The 25,824-nt window shown below is 35.0% G+C and overlaps 1 protein-coding gene across 2 annotated transcripts in view; it reads right to left on the reverse strand.

Annotated features, from left to right (window-relative positions):
* TENM4 (teneurin transmembrane protein 4) overlaps nt 1-25,824 on the reverse strand; it is a 2,793,707-nt gene that overhangs the window by 2,403,633 nt on the left and 364,250 nt on the right. For both annotated transcript variants that reach the window (XM_072726015.1, XM_072726027.1), the window contains exon 2: nt 8,918-8,961. The gene's annotated coding sequence lies outside the window, so the exon portion shown is untranslated. The remainder of the gene's footprint in view (nt 1-8,917; nt 8,962-25,824) is intronic.

Genomic DNA, 25,824 nt, shown 5'->3' on the forward strand with positions numbered 1-25,824 from the left:
TATTCATGCCCATGCAATGACCTCCCTCCCTTTCTATGTGTTCCAGACCCCATGGGGCAATGTGTGCCCTGACTAGAATGTGGGAAGGCTTGTTCTGATCTTCCCCAAACTGCTGCACAGAAGGCTCCACTTTAAATAACTAGTAGAGATGACTGACACAAAGAAGGTTCACTCTAGATATGTACCCTGTAACCTCAACACCATGTCGCTTTGCCCTATGAAAGCTGGGGACTAAGGTCTGGACTGGGTGGAGAATAGCTGCAGAGAATGGCCAAGGACCCCCTCGATCTTCCCTCTTCCTGATCCCTGCCATAAGTTATCATGAATAAAACACTTTATATATGGAATGGAGTGGTTTGCTTTATTTTCAGTCTTAAACTGCTTTCTCTATCTGGAGGATATTTTACTAACCTTCCTCCACCTTCTAACAACTTCCAATTTGAAAAGTATATTTTCTTCACTCCCAAGACTGTTCCCACTCAAGTAAATTGATCTGATGATGTCACTACTATGCTAAGACATTGGTGTTTTCCTACTGTTTAGGGGGAAATATTATAACTCCTTAGTTTGTTGTTTGGGATCTCTTTTTACCATATTCTTAACCTTGCACCCTCTGTGCCTTAATTACTACTTAATTTGCTGTTTATCAGGCATAAAAAAACTCATGACTTCATGTTTTAGTTTATGTCTTATTCATGTGTTAGCCCTAATGTTGTTTTTGTTCTTTATCTTCTAGACAAAATACTTAAAGACCAAGCTCAATTGCTCTTACTTTGGAGTCTTTCTGATTTCCTCTGTGCAAAATAAAATAAGCATTCTACCAGTATTTCCATAGTACTTATAAAGTGGTAATAAAGTTATGTATCATAATGTTTCCCCTTTAATAGGATGATGTAAGAGCAGGGACTTTAAAAATCTGAAGTATCACTACACCTTAGCATATATTCCACTGCACTGTGGGTTTATAAACGTTTCATTCATAATATTCTTTTGTCTTTTGTCTTTTTTCTTTCTTTTTTCTTTTGTTATTTGAGTATAGTTGATATACAATGTTACATGAGTTTTATATCTTTATCCATAGTATTTCAATTTAAATTCAAACTTATAATGTGTATGAATTGTATACTTTCAAAATCACCTTATTTTCAAGTTTTGCTTATAGGTTTTGAAAGTAAATATATTAATATTTATTATTATTTTAACATATCTTTATTCACAACCATACTTAATCAGGGTAAACAGCCTACTATTTGATCTTCCATAGGTTTACCTTTCTCCAATTCAGTGTCTATTCTATAGTTAGAGAGCTACTTCCAAAACCAGAAATCTGATTATGTTTCTCCTTGCATTGGAAATGCTTTCATGTCCCAGACAGTCCAAAGTCCTTTCCATGGTTTGCAGATCATTCCTTCCTGATGCTTCCTCATCTCTTCTATCTCGACTCCCTCCATTCTCAATTCTATCTATCCTAAAGCCCCAAAATGCCATTCTATGTTCCAGGTATGTCAAACTTGTCTTAGTTTCCCTTTAACCATGCATCTTTGTGAATGTTGCTTACTCTATGTCTCTGTTTATACATACCTCCCCCCCCACTTCAACACCTGACATTCTTTAGGGTTAGTACTTAATTTAAATGTTAACTAACCCAATGCCTTTCCTGATCGAGGCTACAGTCTCTCCTCCAACAGTACGAGGTAAATGTCCTTCCTTTTTCTCCTAATGTACCCTGTACCTGCCACTATCAGAGCACTTACCAGGGTTTATTTTTACTCTCCATTTACTTGTCGGCAAACTTCACTAAACTTCAGAATCTTTGAGCTATTGAACTATCTTATTTATCATAGTGTCTCTAGAAACTTGCACAGCGCTTAGCACATAGTAAATATTACATAAATATTTGCTAAATGAATGAATGCAAATTACTATTTAGACCTTGGACTTAGTCAAAATCTTAAGAGCAATGTTAGAAAGATCTTAGAGAAAATACATCTCAAGATTGTTTCAAGGACTAAGTGAGGAAAACTCCTAAGCCCAAGATTATTCTGAACCTGTGGCTGGGAGAAAGGGGTTTTACCCACAGAAAAAGAGATACTCATGGTGAAGTAAATCTTGAAAAATAAAATCTGGTATAATAAGTCCTAATTATTTTAGAATGAAGACCTGCTATTCCTGGAAAAGCTAAGCAGGTAGGTATTAGTTTTCTTCATAACAAATGAAAGAAAGAATTCAGCTATACAAGGTAGAAACAAAGATAACATATTTGTTTGGGGTAGGTTACTTGAATAAGTAAATTCTCCTCTTTCACCCAATTTCAACCATAAAATAGAGGGAAAGGTTGAATTTTTCTCCGAGATCTCTGATGACTGATTTCTTTTTAATGAGTCTAGAAGACAACTCTCACCTCTATTACCTACTATTGCAAAATCTCCCTAAAGGTATGTCTTTTTCTGCTCTGATACATCCTCCACACTACTAAAACTTTCATTTCTGAAATTAAAAAATAATCATATCATCAATCATTTATACATTCCAACTACTGCCTTATACCTCCTTGATGCTCCAGCATGGACATGGAATCATGTTCAATCAATCAAATAATTTACCTCCTTTCCCTCGGATTTGTCCATGACCCATCAGCTCAAAATTTTGGGCAGAATGATTAGAAAAGAGATACATTCTTGCCACTGCTATTGGTAGGCTGGTAGGATATCAGTCTTATGTGCATGTGGTAAGAGCCAGTCTGTAAAGGAAGATGGTACAAAGAGAGCAAGGCAAAGAGGTATAATAAGGAAAAGACATGTTCCTGATTTCACTGTTTTGAGTACTCGGGTTCAGATGTTAATGCTGTCTTGCAGTTTTCAGTTTTATGAGTTGGTTTACTATCACTTGAATAGTCCTACTATATTATATTTAGATTTTAAGGTAAATCTCAACATCTATGTTTAACAATGAGAAAAATGACACCTCTTTTAAGATTGTTGTTAAAATAATGTATGAAAAATTGAATAGCATATTGTGTTGACTTGCATGGGCTTTCAATACATACTACCTTCTTTCTTTTCTTATCTGAATATATATATATATATATTTATAATCTTGGTAGGTCTATTATCCTTCCATGGAAGATCAAAGTACTGTCTATATTATGAAATAAATTCACAAGGCAAATGCTTTGTTAAAGTGTAGACTGAAAAGCTTATTTATGTGAACAAGGAAAAGTTTCAAGCTTGAGACATGCTTGGGCTCCACATTCTTTGAATCCTGATAGTCTATATTGCTGGCTGCTCTTTTACACTTACTATCACAGTTAATCCTCACGATAATCCTATTAGAGAGGTCTTTATTATGCGTATTCTTAGATGACTGAGCTATATTAGTTTCCTTGCTTTTTCTACCTTATAGAGGCTGCCTGCATTCCTTGGGCTCACACTGACCTCTGCTTCTGTCACTTTGCCTTGATCTCTGACTTTAACATCCCTGTCTCCCTCTAATAAATACTCTATAATCCCCCCCACCCCAAGACTCTTAACTTAATCACATCTGCAAATTCCTTTTTTACTGTTTCAGAAAACATATTCAGAGGTTTTAGGGCTTAGAATGTGAACATATTATTAGGGAGAGATGAGCATCATCCAGCCTATAATATAACCAACATTTATAGAAATCAAAAGACATGTTCAACCACATAGATGGTTATTATGAAGGCTGGATTTCAACTCCAGCCAGGATAGTCTAATTCCAAAGTGTGGGCTCTCATCTATCATGTCTATGAGATGTAGTCAGTGCTTCATGGCACACTCTACAATAATATGATAAAAATATAGAAAACATAGTATAGATTTACTCACTGTCAGTCTCAAGAATAGTTTGGTCCTGCCTGAAGCTTTTTTTTCTCAGCCATAAGCTATAGAAAAGTGAATCTGGTACTGGAGAAGTGCATCTGTGTGCTTTCTCCAGGCAGTCATGAGACTTCCATGTCCTTATGATTTATACTGTATACAAATCTCGGCACCCAGTTAGTTTCCTGTTGGCAAAATGACTTCGCTATATACATCATTCTTATCTTAAATGTTTGTGAAAGTCAGTCAACAAGCATTTATCGAATGCCTAAAAAAGCATTTCACATAAATCAATATGCTATAAGATAATCACTCAAATGTCACCAATAAAAGTGGCATTCCTCAAATGAAAGTTTTCAAATGTATAGATTGTAAAAATACACACACAAAATATGATTGCATGGCTAAATTATCCTTAATGATCTGAAGCTTTAGAAGATGTCTAAATGTCTGTATGTCTATCTACCTACCTGCCCCCCACAATACATATATGTTTAAATAAAATATTTTCAGTGAATGTATTCATTTTTTTAAAGATGTAATATCTAACACATGATATGAGCAAAGTAAGTAATTAATCAGAAAAACATTTGCTGAACTAGGAGGTACTATGAATTGCATTCTAAAGTATAAAAATGCACTGTACCATTGAGGCCTCTTAGAAATGAGAATGCCAAGTTACATATAGTTTCCTGGATGTATTACACGCTGATAAAGGAAACTTTAACATCAAGCTCCATCTGACTGGAATGCTCTCTCCAATCTCTTCACCTAGTTAACTCATACTGACTCCTTAAGTCTCACCTTCTCCAAGTTACCTCTCATTCCCACAAAATGAATGAGATGCCCCATTTGCATGCCATCATAGCACTCAGTACTTGCTTTTATTGTGACACAGATTATCATTCGGGTTACCTGGCTATGGATCTGTGTTGCCTACTGTAACACGATCTACATGAAGACAAGGCTGCATCTTATCTACCGGTCTATAGTTTCTAGCATAGAGTCTGACTGGAAAGAAAGAAAATGCTATAAAAGCTAGAAGATGAAAAGTCTAATAGTGTATAGAGACATTTTAGTTTCCTGCAGCACTGGAATTCTCAATGCAAGTACTTCTCAGAACCATATTCTTTTTTATCCCCAGTTGATGAAACCCCTTCACTTTTAGTGATATTAGTTCAGAATGTGGGAATCAATGTTTTTCTCAAGTGGAGGCATATAAATTATATGCATAATTCTTCATGGATAGTAATGAAAATACCAATTATGTAAGAATCATGGCCCAGTAAGAAATTAAGCTTTTCAAATTAGCCAGTATTACTGGCAGATGCACACCAGCCCTCACCCCTTAGGGATTTGGAGACCTAGGGAATGCACATGGAAATAGGCTGCATCTGTTCCAGTTCTGGGTGGTCAAACTCGCTTGAAAAATATTCTCTATCCTGGATGAAATAAGTTAATAATGTAATCTACCACATTCTGTAGTGGGGTGTATGCAACTATATTTGATTTTCATCTGCCAAACTTTAAATGACACAAAATGTCAGAAAAAGCTTTAGAGTTTTGTCCTGTGCAGAAGTAGAAATACTGGAAATATTGGCCTTAGAGACAGAAGGAACATTTATAAATCTACATTATGTTCAGGAGAGAGAAAAAAATGGCTGCAGCATAAAATGAAATTGGACTGGTAGGTGTTGAATATTGGAAGTTAAGTTTGGAAAGGTGGATTGGACCTTGACATTAAACGGCATTGCAAACCAAGTTAAAGAATAAATGCTAACCAAAAATGACATAAAAGGATTTTTAAACATATTTAGTAATTAGTTACTGTTTAAAAGCCATTTAAGGTTAATACTGTTTTGCTGATTTGTCAAGCCTCTTTAATTTAACTACTTCCCATTGTTCATCTTCCCAGAACACTGTCTTTGCTGTTATCTGATAATAAAACATACATAAGAAATTTCACACTAATGTGAAATATTCCAGGCCCAGGCTAAGAGCTACCTCGTGTGTGAGACAACACTAAATTCTCACTCATCTCTCACTAGTATCCCTCTAATATTCTTTCTATTTGAAGTTTCTCGAAAGTATCATACTTTTTAATATAGTTTTGTTTACACCTGTCTTTCCTACTAGAATATGAACCCCTTAAACATAGAAGACATATCTAATCTCCAGGGCCACAAAAATGAAAACAATGTTAATAATTGTCAATAACTACGTAATGTTTACTCTATGATGGGGACATTTCTAAGCATGTTACAAACTCATTCAGTATTTTGAGATAATAAAAATGTGACAGAGAGAGGCACAAGATTATATATTTTGGATGAGTCAGATTATCATCCAAAAATTCTGGCAACAGAGCTCTTGTTCTTAAATATATGTGATGTTGTTTCTTTACCAAAATCAGGGATGATGTTTCATACATTCTATAATCAAATAATGATGATGATGATGATGACGATGATGACTGATGATGCTGTCTCTCTATTTACCCAGTCTTACCCTTAAAAAATATAAGTGATTTATTAAAACAAATATTTACTATGGTATGTTATAGTTCAAATAGTTTGTGTTTTCTCAGGACTCAAAAGCAAAGCAGTCTCTGCTCTTGTAGACCTTTTAGTCACCAGAGATTATATATCTATAAAATGTCATTTACAAATAAACTCTTACTCATTTAAAATGGTATCAATAGCCAAATTATGTCTTCAGTCAAATTTTTAATGACAAACATATACCTGGTTTACTGCTGATTATTTTAGTGAATTCCTATATCCTTTTGGACATTTTATTGCTACCTGGCATTATCAAGAAAACAAATTTTAGGGCTGTGTGGTTGAGAAATTTTAACAAATTACTTCAGAGAAAATTGTTTCCCTGTTCATCAGGTTTTATATATCAGAAAGAATACCTAAACCAGATAGAAATTCTTCAAATGCAAGAGGGAATGATTTTAGTCCCAGAAGCAAGTCTTTGATACAACAATTCTTGACATTTGAATTCATCACAATATAACTGCTTGGGAAATAGCTGCTTACCTATCAAACTTAAATGTACTCTCTCATTCATAAGAAGTGTTCAATCACATGTTAGTTTCTTATGTTTCCAGTTCAGTACCACAAATAAGCCATTATTTTGCTCTTGATTTAAAATACAGATTTATGCACTTCTTATGAATTACTTAATTTGGTGTTAAATGAAATAGAGATATACTGGTACTGAAAATAGTTCTTTTTGAAAGGTGAGAGGTGAAAGAATCAAAACCCATGGCTGCTTCTTTGGACCCATTAAATGGTTGCTCAGTTTCACCCACACAGCTAGTTAATGACTAGTTATTTCCAGATTAAATTTCAAAAGGTCCTTTATAGTATTTTTCTGCAATCTCCTATATTATTGTTCTCTCTAATATGACTACCAATCAGATGTTGCTTAATTGAGGTAACAAACACATGTGTCAAATGTTTTCAAGAGAAAAATCTCAACAAATCTCATATACTTCATTTAAAAACCCAAACTAATTTCAAAATATATTAAGTAACCAAACATAATATCAGATACCCTTTCCATTTTATAAACAGCATGTTTACATAAAAATGCACTTGTCTATACACAATGACTTGGTCTCTCACTTTGCAATTTCTGTATTTTCTATTCATTGATTTAATTTCTCTTCCACTTTTATTCATTCTAATTTCTCTAGGTTTTCATGGGCCATTTTCAAAAACTCATAACTTTTTTATTTTAGTATATTCACAACTGATACTTAGAATGTAGGTTATAATTGCTCAACATTATCATATTTGCTTGTGGTGATACCAAATAGCATTGTCTCATTTGCAAAATGAGTACTTAAAAGAAAAATGCTACAGGAACAAATCAACTTTATTATAACATGTTAATAGGCCGGTTAGGTGGTATAGAATAAGTCTACTTAAGTCTACTTTAACTCTTATATTTCCTTTTGTATTCTCAAAGGAGATGGTTAAAAATGTATTGCTAACACATCTGTGTAAAAGAAAACTATTAAATAGACATTAATATAAATCTGTTTCTAAATCATAATTAAAAATTATATGTAATTGTATTTTCAGTGGCTCTCCAAAGATATATTGCATTATTCAATGAAGTAATACGAGAGATGAAAACACCAACAATTTCTCTTGAATAAGCCATCTGATTTATTATACATTTAAGTCAAGAATAAATTCTTCCTGCTGTATTTCTTCTCAGCTAAGTTACACAGATTCATAAGGAGCATAGACCCACAGAATGTCTAAATTATTTATTAGAAAAGAAACAAGATTTCCCTTGGTTTATGTTAAAACCTGTGACTTCACAGTGATGGTTTTTCAAATTGAATGATATGTGAATAGCAGCAGAAAATGCCAACTGCCATTAAAATTGCCAAATCAACTATCAAAAAATACTCAGTTTGCAATTAGCTCCCAGATACAATTAAGTTCTAGTAAACTTGATTATTAAATGTGCATACTATAATACTAGGAAACCTAACATTTTCTGACTGGATTTTATTACTTTGATACATCAAAGAAACTAAATACTTAATACCATTCAAATTCTGGAACAAGAATGAATCATTCATTTCCATATTTCTAAGGATTATATGAGAAGAAAATTTCAGATGCATTCCATATTTTTCATGAGGTGCTAAGAAATTTTAAAAATATAAAATCTAAGCAAATTACATTATTTATAGAAGTTAAAATCCATTGTCCCTGTCAAGCTAGCTTTCCTATTTTTCCTTCTTTTCTTTATTCATATGGATCCTCATTTTCCTCTAAGATATGATTCATTGACAACACAAAGACTGAGTGTTCTCCAAATTATTTAATTCAATTATTTTGCCACTTTGCAGATTAAACTGTTTCACCTCTCATTTTATTTAGTGATGAATAAATAAAAATATTTCTCTATGAACTTCATCTGCAGGTTAAGAGTAGAATATCATAATCCCCATAAATCATAGGTTTGGTTTCTAACATTGAGAACTGGGGTACCAGAATATCTACTTTTAAAAAATGCATCATATTAAGAGATATGTGGTCACTTACCAGTCAGTTTACGCCTTATCACCCATCTCCAAACAAAATCGACACTGAAAGAATTAAAAAATATTAATTAAAAGATAAAAGCAAAAATATAAAAACTGACTATATCATAGTAAAGTTAGAAATAATACTGTTAAAGCCATATTAATACAGCTACTAAATATACACATGGTATTAAGACAAAGTGCATTTCAATGACATAATGATCATAGAATCTCCATAGATAGGCTAATTTATACAAAACTAATCTTCATTTATACCAAAGACATAAATTCAGTTAATTTTTTTAAAGGCACCAGCTAGGGTTAGAATGCATTAAAGATGAAAATAATTCCAGTTAGCATCTATGCTGACTTTTTGCCCAAGTAGATATGATAAAAATAGAGATGCTCAAAAAATTATAAAATACCTATGAATAAACTTAACCAAGGAGGTGAAAGACCTGTACTCTTCAAACTATAAATTGCTGATGAAAGAAATTACAAATTACACAAACAAATGGAAAGATGTTTCATGTTCATGTGTTGGGAGAACAAATTTTGTTAAAATATCCATACTACACAAAGCAATCTATAAATTTACTGCAATCTACACCAAAATACCGGTTGTATTTCTCACAGTGCTATAATAAACTATCCTAAAATTAGTATGGAACCACAGAAGACCCCAAATAGCCAAAGAAATCTTGAAAAGGAACAAAACTTGAGGTATAATAATCCCAGATTTCAAGATATACTGTGAACCTGTAGTAATCAAAACAATATGTGCAAAAAGGATCAACAGAATAGGGTAGAAAACCCACAGATGAATCCACACCTATATGGTCAATTAATCTTCAACAAAAGAGGCAAGAATATTCAATGAGAAAAAGTGTCTTTGACAATAGTGATGGGAAGGCTGGACAGATACGTGCAAAAGACTGAAACTGGACCACTTCCTTACACCACAAAAATAAACTCAAACACCTAAATGTGAGATCTGAAACCATAAAAATCCTAGAAGAGAACATAGGCAGTAATTTCTCTGACATGGGCCACAGCAACATTTTTCTAGGTGTGTCTCCTAAAGCAAGGGGAAAAAAGCAAAAATAAACTATTGGGACTACATCAAAGTAAAAATCTTCTGCACAGCAAAAGAAACAACCAACAAAACTAAAAGACAGCCAACTGAATGGGATAAGATATTTACAAGTAAAATATCCAATGAAAAGTTAGTAGCCAAAATTTATAAAGAACCTACACAACTCAACACCAAAAAACAAATAATCCAGGCAGAAGACATGAACAGACATATATCCAAAGAAGACATAGAGGTATTCAATAGACACATGAAAAAATGCTCACCATCACTCATCATCAGGGAAATGTAAATCAAAACTACAATGAGATATCACCTCACACCAGTCAGAATGGTTAAAATAGAAATGAAAGAAGCAGTAGGTGTTGGTCAGGATGTGGAGAGAAAGAAACTCTCATCCGTGTTGGTGGAAATACAAACTAGTACAGCCTTTATTAGAAGACAGTATGGAGGTTCCTCAAAAAATTGAAAATAGAATTACCATATGATCCAATAATTCCACTACTATTATCTAAAGAACACAAAAACAATAATTTGAAAAGGCTTATGTATCCTTATGTTTATAGCAGCGTTACTTATAATAGCTAAGTTATGAAAGCAGCCCAAGTGTTCTCTGCTAGATGAATGGATGCAGAAGATGTGCTTGAAATAAAATGACATATTACATCAAAAAGATGAAATCTTGCCATTTGCATCAACGTAGATGGATGTAAAGAGTATAAAGCTAAATGAAATAAATCATACAGAAAAAGATATATACCATATGATTTCACCCAAACAAATGAACAATGGAAAAAAGAAACAAACCAAGAAACAGACTCTTAACTAAAGAAAAGTTATGGTCATCCGAAGGGGAGGCTGGTGGAGTGATGGGTGATATAAGAAAAGGGGATTAATAGTACACTCATCATGATGAGCACTGAATAATGTATAGAATTGCTGAATCACTATATTGTACACCTAAAACTAATATAGCACCTTATTTTTACTATACTGGAATTTAAATACAGATGGTCATATGTATCATAGCTTTAAAAAATAAAACATATATTACATGGGGATTGGCAAACTTCTTATCTAAAGAGACAGTAAATATTTTCGGCTTCACAGGCATGCAGTATCTTTCTCAACTACTCTATGTATGTAAAGGAATAGGTATGAGTGTGCAATTAAACTTTATTGACAAAATCAGCCAGCTGGCAATTATTAGGCCCCACGCCACAGTTTGCTGACTCCTGAAAAAAACACATGGAGTATTCCAACTCAGAAATATCAATCCTAACACACAAAGACAAATGAAATATAGAGAATTTCTTGGACTGAATAATTAGAACCCTTAGCTTCAAAATAAACTATGTGATTTAAAATAATCCTATTAAAAAAAAACCTGCAGAGGTCTTTCAAATGATGAAATAGGAGACTCAGAATAATTGTTTCTAATACTTACAGTAAATATTAAAAATACATTATGAAGTATAAACCTAACATATGATAGTAAATAGGAAATTTCATATTTTTAATAGAATAAAGACAATTATTTGTTAATTTTTATGTATGCTTTTAAAAAAAATAGGCTAAGTAATAGAAGATTCCTGGGACCTAACATTTTCTTGTAGATTAGGGAATTCATGAGGAAATAAATGCAGAAGAATAACAGATTGGAATTAGAATTATAATGCCAACCTTAAGATCCTTGGAAATGAGTTGAAAAGATCCAAGTATTATTCCAGATAAAGGTCTGATACTAATTTGGAAGGGAATTGTGAGGGGCTGCCTAAAATAGTTTCATTATTTGATCATTAATTAATCAGTATGTAATACTGCTTAAAACAAGAGAACAGACTGATTTGCAAACATAACCAGGTATTGGGCACCTGGATGGTTCAGTGAGTTAAAGTGTTAAGACTCTTGGTTTCAGCTCAGGTCCTGATCTCAGGGTTGTGTAATTGAGCCCCTGGTTGGGCACCATGCTAGGTGTGAAGTCTGCTTAAGATTTTCCCTCTCCCCCAGGCCCTATCCCCTCTCTCCCTCTCTAAAAATAAAGAAGCAAACAAATAAATAAAATGTTAAAAAAACCAAATAAACAAAAGCAGGTATTCAGGGAGGTATTAATTTTACTGTTTTTGGCAATATGAGATAACATCAAATTGGGAAATGGCTTATGCAGAAGAGAAACAATCATATTTGTGACAGAAGGGGTTAGCAACAAGAATTTTGAAGTTGGAACTAAATGAAAAAAAAATTATTTTTTAGTTTCTGAAAGTAGTTGTATGTGTGATAGATAGACCTTAAAATTAATTTCAGTATTTAGTGAACATCTACCCAAACCCACACATGTATATACCTACTTCTACTCCATGTGACTATTTTATGTTTTGTTTTGTTTTTTAAGATTTTATTTATTTATTCCTCAGAGAGATAAGCAGAGACACAGGCAGAGGGAGAAACAGGCTCCATGCTGGGAGCCCAATGTGGGACTCAATCCTGAGTCTCCAGGATCACACCCCTGGGCTGAGGGCGGGGCTAAACCTCTGAGCCACCAGGGCTGCCCTATTTTCTGTTTTGAATGGGTAGATCATCCTAGTAATTTCACCTTTACACTCAAAAAAATGGTTCTATTTCTCAGACCAAACAAGTATTGAGGAAGCATATCTGACAAATATAAATAATGGATTTCTTGCTCTCTTCATTCATTACTATCAGTTATGGGCCCAATGTGTCTAATATTCATATGGTGGATTTCTAACCCTCAGTACCTCAGAATGTGCTGTACTTGGAGATATGCCTTTACAGAGATAATTAATTTTTATTAAAGATTTTATTTATTTTTTGATGAGAGATACACAGAGAGAGGCAGAGAGAAAAGCAGGCTCCCCGCAGGGAGCCTGATGTGGGACTTGATCCCAGAACCCCAGGATCATGACCTGAGCCAAAGGCAGACTATTGGCCACTGAGCCAGCCAGGCGCCCCCAGAGGTAATTAAAATTAAATTAAATGAGATCATTAGAGTGATCCAGTAAGGACACCTGATCCAATATGACTGGTGTCCTTATAGGAAGAATAAACTCAGAGACAAACATGAACACACACAGAATACCATCTGAAGACAGAGAAAAAAAAGTAATCTACAAGCCAAGGAGACAGGCCTCAGAGAAAACTAAAACAAAAACACAATCACTTTGGTGATTTTCCAAAGTTTATAGGCTATGGAAAGCCCACCTAAGTGGGTAGTTTACTCTTGGTTTCAACAAATGTTTATTGATTGCCTGCTATGTTCCAGAGACATTTCTTGTTATTTAGGATACAACAGTGAACAACACAGACTAAACCTGCTTTCTTGAGTTTATATTCTAACACTGGGTGATGGACAGTAAACAATAATCATAATAGGCAATCCCATTACATAAGATTAAAATTATTAGGGGATCCCTGGGTGGCGCAACGGTTTGGCGCCTGCCTTTGGCCCAGGGCGCGATCCTGGAGACCCGGGATCGAATCCCACATCGGGCTCCCGGTGCATGGAGCCTGCTTCTCCCTCTGCCTGTGTCTCTGCCTCTCTCTCTCTGTCTGTGACTATCATAAATTAAAATAAATAAATAAATAAATAAATAAATAAATAAATAAATAAATAAAATTATTAGGCAGAAAAGAAAAAGTATAGCAGGGTAATGGGATTGGGGATAGGGTGGAAGTTGACAGGGAACAAGGTAGGAGGCAGCTTGCAATTTTAAATTGGGCGATCAAGGTAGGCTCATTGACATCTGAGCAAATAATTGAAAGAGATAAGGGAGCTAACTAGAAACCTATTCCTGTAAAGATTGATTCAAAGAGAGAATTCTAGTACAGGCCTTAAATTTTAAGACTGGAACCTGCCTGATTTTTTTTGAGAAAGAGCAAGGTGACAAGTGTGATTGCAGTAGAGTGAATGAAGGAGAAAATAGTAGGATAAGAATGTAGGCAAATAAGGGAAGGTGAGGGAGGCAGATCTGGTTAGGAGGGCCTTGCAGGCTACTGATTTTAATCTAAGTATAATGAAAAGCATCACAGGGTTTTTTTGTTGTTGTTTTTGTTTGTTTGTTTTAAAGGAAAAAATAGAGGCACCTGGATAACTCAGTGGTTGAGCATCTGCCTTTGGCTCAGGTCATGATCTCCAGGGTACTGGGATCACATATAATCAGACTCCCCACAGGGGAACCTGCTTCTCCCTCTGCCTTTATCTCTGCCTCTCTCTGTCTCTCATGAATAGATAACAAAATCTTTAAAAAAAGTAAAGGAAAATATTTTGTTGCTTTTAAATTCAGGTTAAAAGTATTGATAGTATTGGTTTTAATTCATCACTTATATAAAACACTCAGTGCTCATCCCAAGTGCCTCCTCTTAAGGCCCACCACCTTGTTACTCCATCCCCTCCAGCAACCTCCCCTCCAGCAACCCTTAGTTGCTGTTGTTTTATACAGTTAAGAGTCTCTTATGATTTGTCTCACTCTCTGTTTTTATTTTCTTTCCCTTCCCCTATGCTCATCTGTCTGGTTTTTTAAATTCCACATGAGTGAAATTATATGATTTTTTGTCTTTGATTTCACTTAGTTCCATCCATATTGTTGCAAATACCAATGTTTCATTCTTTTTGATGGCTGAGTCCTATCCCATTGACATCTTCTTCATTCATCAGTCAATGGACATTTGGGCCCTTTCCTGATTTGGCTGTTGTTGATAGTGCTGCTATAAGTATTGGGGTACATGTGCTCCTTTGAATCAGTATTTTTGTATCTTTTTAATAAGTACCTAGCAACCTAGCAGTGCAATTGTTGAGTCATAGGGTGGTTCTATTTTCAACTTATTGAGGAATCTTCATACTGTTTTCCAGAGTGGCTGCACCAGTTTGAATTCCCATCAACAAAGCAAAAGTGTTTTCCTTTCTCTATATCTTTGGCAACATCTCTTGTTTTCTGAATTGTTAATTTTAGCCATTCTGACTGGTGTGAGTTGGTATCGCATTGTGGTTTTGATTTGTATTTTCCTGATGATGAATGATGTTGAGCATTTTTTCATGTGTCTGTTAGACATTTGTATGTCTTCTTGGGGGAATGTCTGTTCATATCTTCTGCTGATTTCTTGACTGGATCATTTATTATTTGGGTCTTGATTTTTATGAGTTCTTTATAGATTCTGGGTACTAGCCCTTAATCCAATATATTATTTGCAAATATCTTTCCCATTCTGTCAGTTGTCTTTCAGTTGTTTTGATTATTTCCTTCGCTGCGCAGAAGCTTTTTATCTTGATGCGGCCCCAATAGTTCATTTTTGCCTTTGTAAAAGGTCAAAGAGCCAAGGTCAAAGAGGTTTCAGCCTATGTTCTCCTCAAGCATTTTGATGGTTTCCTGTCTCGCACTTAGGATTTTCATGCATTTTTTTAAAATTTTTATTTATTTATGATAGTCACAGAGAGAGAGAGAGAGAGAGAGAGAGAGAGAGAGTCAGAGACATAGGCAGAGGGAGAAGCAGGCTCCATGCACCGGGAGCCCGACGTGGGATTCGATCCCGGTCTCCAGGATCGCGCCCTGAGCCAAAGGCAGGCGCCAAACCGCTGCGCCACCCAGGGATCCCTTTTTTTAAAAATTTTTATTTATTTATTTCATGCATTTTGAACGTATTTTTGTGGACCACGTAGGAAAGTGAGTTTCATTTTTCTGCATGCTGCTGTCTAGTTTTCCCAACATCAATTGTTGAAGAGACTTTTTTTCCATTGGATATTCTTTCCTGCTTTGTCAAAGATTAGTTGACCATATAGTTGTGGGTCTATTTCTGGGGTTCTCTATTCTGTTCCATTATTCTATGTGTCTGTTTTGTGACCATACTAACTTGACCTTATAGCTTTGTAATACAGCTTTACATCTGGGACTATGATGCCTCCCACTTGGCATAACTTTTTCAATGTTACTGTTCTCTATTTGGGGTCTTTTCTGGTTCCATATAAATTTTAGGATTGTTTGTTCTAGGTCTGTGAAAAGTTCTGGTGTTACGTTGATAGGGATTGGATTGAATGTGTAGATTACTTTGGGTAGTATACATTTTAACAATAGTTGTTCTTCCAATCCATGAGCATGGAAGGTTTTTCCATTTCTTTCTGTCTTCTTTAATTTCTTTCATAAGTGTTCTATAATTTTCAGCATACAGATCTCTTATTTATTTGGTTGGATTTATACCTAGGTATCTTATAGTGTTTGGTGCAATTATAAAAGGGACTGATTCCTTGATTTCTCTTTCGACTGCTTCATTACTGGTGCATACAAATACAGATTTCTCTACATTGATCTTATATCCTGTGCCTTTGCTGAATTCATAGAACTGATGTTCTAGCAATTTTTAGTGGAACTTTTCAGGTTTTCTACATAGAATATCATGTCATCTGTGAAGAGTATAAGTTTGACTTCTTTATGGCTGATTTGGATCTCTTTTGTTTCTTTTTGCTGCCTGATTTGGCTAGGACTTCCAGTTGAACAACACTAGTGAGAGTGGGCATCCCTGTTATGTTCTTAACCTTAGGGGATAAACCGAAAGTCTTTCAGTTAATCTGTGGGTCATAGATATTAGCTGTGGGTCTTTCATACATGACCTTTATGATATTGAGGCATGTTTGTTCTATCCCTACGTTCTTGAGGGTTTTATCAAGAAAGGATACTGTATTTTGTCAAGTACTTTCTCTGCATCTATTAGAGGATCATATGGTTCTTTAACCTTTATTGATGTGGTATATCACATTGATTGACTTGCAGATATTGAAACTACTCCTGCAGCCCAGGGATAAATCCTATTTGGTCATGCTGAATAAGACTTTTAATGTACTATAGGGTTAGATTAGCTAGTACCCTGATGAGAATTTTTACATCCATGTTCATCAAGAATATTGGTCTGTAATTTTTAATGAGGTCTTTGGTTTTGAAATTATGGTAATTCTGGCCTCATAGAATGAGTTGGGAAGTTTCCCTTCCATTTCTATTTTTTGGAACATTTCAGAGGAATAGGTATTAATTCCTCTTTGAATGTTTGGTAGAATTCCCCTGGGAAGCTATTTGACCCTAGATTCTTGTTTGTTGGGGAGATTTTTGATTACTGACTCAATTTCTTTGCTGGTAATGGGTCTGTTCAAATCTTCTATTTCTTCCTATTTTAGTTCTGGTACTTTATAGTTTCTAGGAATTTATCCATTTCTTCCAGATTGCCCAACTTATTGGCATATAAATGTTCACAATATTATATTATAATTGTTTGTATTTCTGTGGTGTTAGTTGTAATTGCTCCTCTTTCACTTGTGATTTTATTTAGTTGAGTCTTTTCTCTTTTTGATAAGTCTGGCTAGGGGTTTATTCTTTCAAAGAACCAGGTCTTAGCTTTGTTTGTTGTACTGCATTTTTTCTGTTTCATTATTTTCCTGCTCTAATCTTATTTCCCCTCCTATGCTAATTTTAGGCTTCATTTGCTATTCTTTTTCCAGCTCCTTTATGGGTTTGGTTAGCTTGTGTATTTGATATTTTTGTTTCCTGAGGAAGGGCTGTATTGCTATATACTTCCCTCTTAGGACCACCTTTGCTATGTCCCAAAGGTTTTAGGCTATAGTATTTTCATTTTCATTTGCTTCCATATATTTTTTAAATTTTTTTCTTTAATTTCCTGATTAACTCATTCTTCAGTAGGATTCTCTTTAACCTCCATGTATTTGTGATCTTTCCAAGTTTGTTCTTGTGATTGACTTCATGTTTCATGGCATTGTGGTCTGAAAATATGCATGGTATGATCACAGTCTTTATGTAACTGCTGAGGCCTGATTTGTGACCCATTCTGTGATATATTCTGGGGAATATTCCATGTGCACTCAAAAAGAATGTATATTCTGCTCCTCTAGGATGAAATGCTCTGAATATATCTGTTAAATCCATCTGGTTCTATGTGTCATTCAAGCCATTGCTTCCTTGTTGATCTTCTGCTTAGATTATCTGTCCATTGTTAGGAGTAAGGTGTTAAAGTCCCCTACTATTATTGTATTATTATCAACGAGTTTCTTTAAGTTTGTTTTTGATTTCTGTATTTGGCTTCTCCCAAATTGGGGGCATAAATATTTATAATTGTTAGATCTTCTTATTGGATAGACTCCTTTATTATGATATAGTGCCCTTCTTCATCTCTTATTAGTTATTAATTGATTTATACATTTGGCTGCTCCCAAATTGGGGGCATATTTACAATTATTAGATTGTCTTGTTGGATAGACTCCTTTATTATGATATAGTGCCCTTCTTCATCTCATTATAGTCGTTGGTTTAAATTCTAGCTTGTCTAAAATAAGTATGACTATTCTAGCTTCCTTTGGATATCCATTAGCATGATAGATGGTCTCTACCCCCTCACTTTCAATCTAAAGGTGTCTTTAGACTCACCAAAATGAGTTTCTTTTAAGCAACATATTGATTGTGGGGTTGATTTCTGGCCCTACTATATATTAGGCATCTTTTTCAACAAAATAGTGCTGTGCTTAAGAGCTCAAGTCTGAAGGCTTATGATCCTTTATGTGAAAGCTGGCTCTTTCACTTACTGAGTAAGTTTGAGCAATTTACTTTGACCCTCTAATCCTCAGTATCTTCATTATATAATTGGCATAATAAACTTAATTACCAGAGAGAGACAAAGTGGTGGAGGGAGAAAGAATGTATTACATCTGTTAAAGCCTATTAAGCAGTATCAGCTCAGCACCAAACATTTGGCAGGTGTGGTAAATTGAATTAATGGCTCCAATGCCTCCTCCCTCCCCATAGCCACACCCTTTGCCATGTAATTTTGTAGTTGCTCCTTCTAAAGAGGAAGAGGATATCTTTTTACTCCTCAACTTTGGGTTGAGCCCTTGACTTACTTTGGCCTATAGAATGATATAGAAGTGACAGAGTGATGATTTTAAGCCTATTCCTTAAGAGGCTTCAAGAATTTCTGCTTTTCCTTTTGCACCTCTTTCCTGTCCCTGGATTCCCCTGAAGATGAGAGCATTGTGGAGCAGAGCACCTCCATCTGATCTTTGACCCACAGCAAGAAGTAGAGCAGCTTTAGCTACCACACCCTGAAGCAGAACTGCCCAGAGCCCAGAGTAACCCCGACCAATCACAAGACATGTGGGTAAGAACAAACAGCTGGTGTTATTAGTGGCTGAGTTTGGGGATTCTTTGTTGCACAGTTATAGCTAGTGATACAGTAGGCAATGACTAATCCTAGCCTATTTCCTTAAAGTTTTGATTAAAACAAAAAAACACCCTATCTGTCAATTGAATTGCCTTCCTTCACTATATAGCTTTAAATACTTTAATGCTGAGAACAAATTGGGAGTTAAGACACAGGTCAAATTCTACAAAACAAATACCAAATCCTACATTACACCAATCCAAGTATCACTTAATTCTTCCCTCTATAAGTTGTAGAATACCTTAGAGAGTTCGGTAAGTGCTAGAAAGCTTCAAATAACCTTGCCAGTCAGAGCCAGTGAGTTTGAACAATATCCTTGACTATATCAGAGCATTCTCTCTTACTCATTGTAAATACAATAGGGGATTGAACTGCTTTAAGCCAATTCTCTCCAAATTAAATATGCTAAGAGAAAAGACAAAACATTCTCCAGTGTGTGTTGGTGTATGTGTTGCTCTCAGAGGCTATTACTATATTTTAGATAATTTTTAAGTGTTATATACAGAGAGAGAATGTGTCTATCATTATTTGTGGATTCTGTGTTGACAAATTTGTGTACTAGCTAAAATATATGCGTAATGCCCAAAATCAATATATGTGAGACTTTTAGTCACTTGTAGACATGCACTAAGTAGTGAGAATTTTGAGTCACCTGGTGACTAGTGAGCCTGTTCCCAACTGAAGTTGAACAAGGAAGTTTTCTGCCTTATTTCAGCACTCAAATTAGAAACAAGTGAGCCCTCTTCATGGTCTATTTAGTGCCATGTTTTTCTCATTTTTGTGCTTTTTATTGGTGATTTCACTGTTCAAAATGGCCCCCAAGTGTAGTTCAAAAGTGCTATCAAGGCTGTGATGTGCCTTATAGAGAAAATATGTAAGTTAGGTAGGCTTTGTTCAGGCATGAGTTACAGTGGTGTTAACCGTGATTTAGTGTTAACAAATCAACAGTATATAATAAGGTTTCTTCACACATAAAACAAGGTTATATGTTGATTAGTTGACAAAAATATTGTGACCCGAGGTTCATAGAACCTAATCTTATTTTTTCCTAGGAGTACTGGTTTAGTACCTGCTAGTTTAATATTTGTCAAACTATAAAATAAACATATAGCAAATTGTGAGACTTGACTATGTATACATATTCATATACCTGCATATCTCCCTATATTGACCATATGTCTCCCTTAGGCCAGCATTTTAGTTATATCTCCCAAAGGTTTGAATCACCAAAAAATTCTGTACAGAAAGAAGCTACTACTTTCTGTAAGGCAAGTCAAGGACTTATCATGAGAAGATGGTGAGAGACAATTCTAACTGTATTAGTCACTCAGGTCTTTATTTTTTTATACTTCTCGGATTGTAACAAATGAGTGAGATTAACATCATGAGATTTAACAGGAGAAAAAAAGCCGAATGACTATCTGTCCCAGACTTATAAAGCAACCTTTCAAAAAGAGTTAAACATCTCATTAAAATAAGAATTATGAAAATATTTAGGGATGCCTGGGTGGCTCAGGGAGCCTGCTTCTCCCTCTGCCTGTGTCTCTGCTTCTCTGTCTCTCATGAATAAATAAAATCTTTAAAAAAAAATTAATGAAAGTATCAAGGGCAACCACTTATCCCTAAAATAACCATTTCTTCACTGGATTCCCCTGTCTTTTTAAAGTACTTTCTATATCTCTCATTATTGCACGTAGACTCTATTGCATTAATCTTATTACCTTTGTCTTTGATTTCTCAATTTCTAGCTCAGTGTCTGCCACACAGGAAGATCTCAGTTAATGTCATGAACTCTAATTATAGAATACTTAAGTGTTAGCACACTACAACGGAGCTTCACATACATTTTATATGCATATATAAGTGTGTGCATAATTTGTGCTATTTAAAAAGTAATATTAATCTCAGTATAAACTACCCCAAACCAAATACTTTACCTTACTTACATTCCCTAAGAATTTCTTTTAAAATCTACCTCCATCTTACACCAGACCAGTTGTTGGAGGAGGAGATTGTGAGGGCATGACTGCTGATCAACCTGTGAGCTGGACCCAGGAAATTGGAGTCTCCTCACTTGTCCTTGGAATGTATGTTCGGTCCACTGTTCCCACAGCTGGAGTCATTATAAGGATGCAGCCGTGAGAAAATAATGTGTTGTTGAGACCATCTGGAAGGTAGGTATACATGACTGAGTCCCACTAAGGCCTCTATATAAACCTTTTAAGGTTCTCTCAGGTGGGTCAAGAAATCTACTTTTCTTGTGGCCACCCAAAACAAGCCTCATGCAAGTTATCTTGTTTATTAAACCTGCCTCTCACCAGTCTAGGAGGTAGGAGGCAGGCCTGCCTCTTTCTTTGGCCTTTCCCTTGCCTTTTGTATATGGGACTGTTTTGTAAACCAACACTGGTATAGTGGAAAGAGCATGATCTTTGTTAAGTGGGTTTACATTCTGGTTCTACCATTTACCTATCATGAGACATCCAAAAAAGCTACAAAACTTTTCTCATCTTCAGCTTCTTAGTGGATAAAATGGGTGATAGAATAAAACTACCCATGAGAGAGCTGTGTGGATTTTGTCAAATCTTACATGTGAAGATCCCTGCATATGGTATCCACTCTATACGTGCTAGTTTTTTTTTCCCCTCAAAGGTCTTACTTATGTGCAGATCTTCAAATAGTTCAATGATAAATTTACTTCTCATAGAGATGATCATTGTTGTTGTTTTAATTTTCAGAAATGTAGGAATCTGGATTGCAGCTAGAGGGTTGTGAATTATAAAAAAAAGTCTCTGCTATAGGCAATAATTTTAATGTTAATTAACTCCATCTGGAAGGAAAAGCAGGTGTTGAAATTGATCACTTAAGTACAGAAAGCAAAGGCTGTTTACTAAACTCTCCCTAAATTAATTTGGCTGAGCTTGTGGTTAAATTGCTTTCAAGTAACTTTTCTATAAATGCCTATACCAAATGCTGAAATTGGAAAAAGAAGTAGACCAAGCAGATTTTAATGAAATGTAACAAATTGGACTGAAAGGTCACCTAAAAATAAAAATTATATTTTAAAAATGAAAAAACAGTTTTGCTTCAATAGCAGGTGGAATTTGAGCAAAAACCTATGGCATTTCTCATGTGTTGTTCACAAATTACCTGAATTCAAATCAAAGTGCATGCACTACAAAAAATAGAGTCCTGCACTCTCTACCAGAGCAATTGAGCCAGATGTGCCAGGGAGTTCCAGGAATCTGCATTTAACAAGTCAGGTAATTTTTATTCTCACTAAAACTTAACAGTCATTATCCTAAGGATGGAGAGGACTCAATTCACACAATAGTGATACACAGTCCTAGAAAGATAACAGATTAAGTATAATGGTTGTCTGAGAAGGTAAAACATAACATTGAAGCTTAGAAAATATCATTAAACAAATCCATGTTCACCATTTAAGGAAATACTGATACAAAGACAGCGTTCATTCAATTTCTTTGCCTTCTATCATCACCTAACTCCTTAATAGAAAGCCCAGATTCCCGAAACTTCTTTCCAGGGCTTTTCATAATCTAATTTGAATCTTCATTCTGCTCCAAACTGCAGTCCCAAGCCAACAGCATCAGTTACCCATACTTACAGAATCAGAAGTTCTGGGGACAGAACCCAGCAATCTGTGTTTTAGCAAGGCCTCTAGGTGATTTGATGCAGACTAGTTTGAACACTATGTACCCTTCATGGTTCATCATGATTCATCATACTGTAGTCAGCTGTTATGAACAAGGCATTAGGTGTGAGACTAATGCGGGAAATATAGCTGGTTTTTTTTTTTTTTTTCAAATGCTAGACAGGGTACAAGCTTTAGTTGTAAAATGAGTAAGTTCTGGGGATCTAATATACAGCATGGTACCTATACTTAACGATACTGTATTGTATACTTGAAAGTTTCTATAAGAGTAGAGCTTTACTGTTACAGCTATAGAAAAACAAAATGGTAGTTATGTGAGGTAAAGGATGTGTTAACTAACCTTACTGTGGCAAACATTTCACAACATGTATCAAAAAATTACATAGTACACCTTAAACTTACACAATGGTATATGTCAATTATATCCCATAACTAGAAACAAAAAGAAAATTACATGGGAAAAAAAAGGTTTTTTTAAGATTTTAATAATTTATTTGACAGAGAGTGAGCAAGTGAGAGAGCGAGAGAGAGAGAGAGAGAGAGAGAACACAGAAGCCAGGGAAGAGTAAGAGGGAGAAGCGGACTCCAGCTGAGCAGGACATTGGGACCTTGACCTAAGCCGAAGGCAGACACTTAACCAACTAAGTCACCAAGACCACCCCATAATTTTTTTTTTTTTTTATAAAACCTGCTAATGTCTCCAACTATGAAAGAACCGACACCTACTGGGTATTTACTACATGTTACTATCAATTCTGAGTGCTTTGCATTTATTATCCAATTAATCCTCACTACAATCTAAGGATACAGGTTTGATTATTATCACTACTTTACACAATGACACTGCAGCACAGAAAGGTCAAGCAACAACACCAAAGCCATATGGTAGCTAAGGGATGGAATCAGAAATTGAATTCAGACAGTCTGTCTCTACAGTTCACATTCTTCAGCACTCTATAAACTGCTTTCAGGAAATGTTAGCAATTCTCAAACACCACCTGAGGAAATCTTAGCCTTGACTGAGACAAAGACAATGCCCAAACCTGAGAAAAGAGTAGGATTTTAAATATCATAAGATACAATATTTTTACACTAGGCTAGATTTATTCCTTATATTCTATCTTTTTTTAAATCATCTTAAAGCCTGCTAATCCTTAGATTTCTATTAAAACAGTCATCATTACAAAGGCCTTTCAGCTGTGTGGACTTGAAGCAAAACAGTGTATCACAGGTTCATTTCCCTATATATAAAGATAACAATATTATTTAACCATGGAGAAATAGTATGAAGTGAGGGAATACATGTGAAAGTACATTTTAACATTTAAAACATTAATTATATGCTTGTAATGTGGTGTCACAGTATTTTTCATACCAAAGTTTTTAGAGTTTGTTGCTTGAAGCCTATCCCCTTTCAGTGACCTTTTTATGCCACAATTAGCACTGTCTATATAGACTGGCTGCACAAAGTGCTTTTTTTAAATCAACTCATTCATCAAATCTCAACTGTCACCCTCCACCTCACAGTAGAATATTCTTCAAACTTTCCTTACTGTAAAGATTAACCAATGGTGGTTTTTAAAATGTCATAGTCTCTAGTGTCTCCCCTGGAAATTTTGATTATTTAGATCTGGCATGGGATACAGGATAATACAAAGTTTATGAAATATCCAAAGTGATTGTTATAATAAGTTGAGGGTTGGAAACATTACAGTAAATATTAAGCTTTTCTAGAGATTTGAAAACAAACACCGAAAATCCTTTTGGGGCACCCGGGTGGCTCAGTGGTTGAGTGCCTGCCTCTGTTTCAGGTCGTGGTCCTGGGGTCCTGGATCGAGTCCTGAATCAGGCTCCCTGCATAGAGACTGCTTCTTCCTCTGCCTATGTCTTTGCTTCTCTGTGTCTATCATGAGTAAAAATAAAATCTTTTTAAAAAATCCTCTCATTTGCTACCTAATATTAGCACAAAGATTATTTTTGGACCTAGTTTTTTTGTTTTGTTTTGTTTTCTTGTTTGTTGTATTTTCTGTTTTGTTTGTTTGTTTGTTTGTTTTTTAACTCCAATACGTTGACAGGAATGGTAGAGAACTTTTTTTTTTTCTCCTGGAAGAAAGATATGTTTAAGTAATGTATTAATTTGAATAGACAAAGTTATAAGAGAGTAACAACTTAGAAACTAAATCCCATTGGGTTAACACAATAAATACCTGCATCATTCACAGTGCATGTCTGTTGAGGGTTAGAAGAGACCGGAGGAATGAGAATGGACGATCTATTCCACATGGTGACTAAATGAACCAGAAAGAGTCTCTAGGACCTTGTAAGCTGGGAGTTGCAGCCTTTGGATTATCAAGGTAGGGAAAGGGAGAGACTGAAAGCTCAAATCTGAGTATATCCCTGCCTCAAGCCAAAAGTGACACACAATTCAATCCTTAGTTCATTGGCCGAAACAAATAGGATCATCAAAATGGAAGCAGCTTAGAAATGAAGAGTAACAAATGGAGTATTTTGTTAGCTTTACTATGTCTGCCTCAGTCTACTTTAAGTTCAATGAGTACTCTAAATAAATAATCACCAATATTTAAGCAATTTAAAGCTACCCAGCAATCTGGAAAAGAAGAGAAAGCTCTAATCAAATTGGTCTCTCACCCCAAGGATTCAAAATTTACTTAAGACTGTAGTCCTGCAACTCATTAACTTGCAAGAAATGTGCATTAAAGATCTTAATGGTGTGATATATGCTTTAATTTCAACAGAAATGAACACCTTTAGTAAGGCAGAGTTTCATGTAAGAAATGGGATAAATTAGAACTACAATATTTAGAAAAACTCTGGGAATATGCTGGTATATCTTAAACTTTGAGGGAGTCACCATGAGAAAAATACAAATTATGCTTGTGTAATAACATATGGGCTAAGTAATTAAATTCAGTAT

This window comes from Vulpes vulpes, chromosome 11 (genome assembly GCF_048418805.1).
Source record: "Vulpes vulpes isolate BD-2025 chromosome 11, VulVul3, whole genome shotgun sequence".
Lineage (NCBI taxonomy): Eukaryota > Metazoa > Chordata > Mammalia > Carnivora > Canidae > Vulpes > Vulpes vulpes.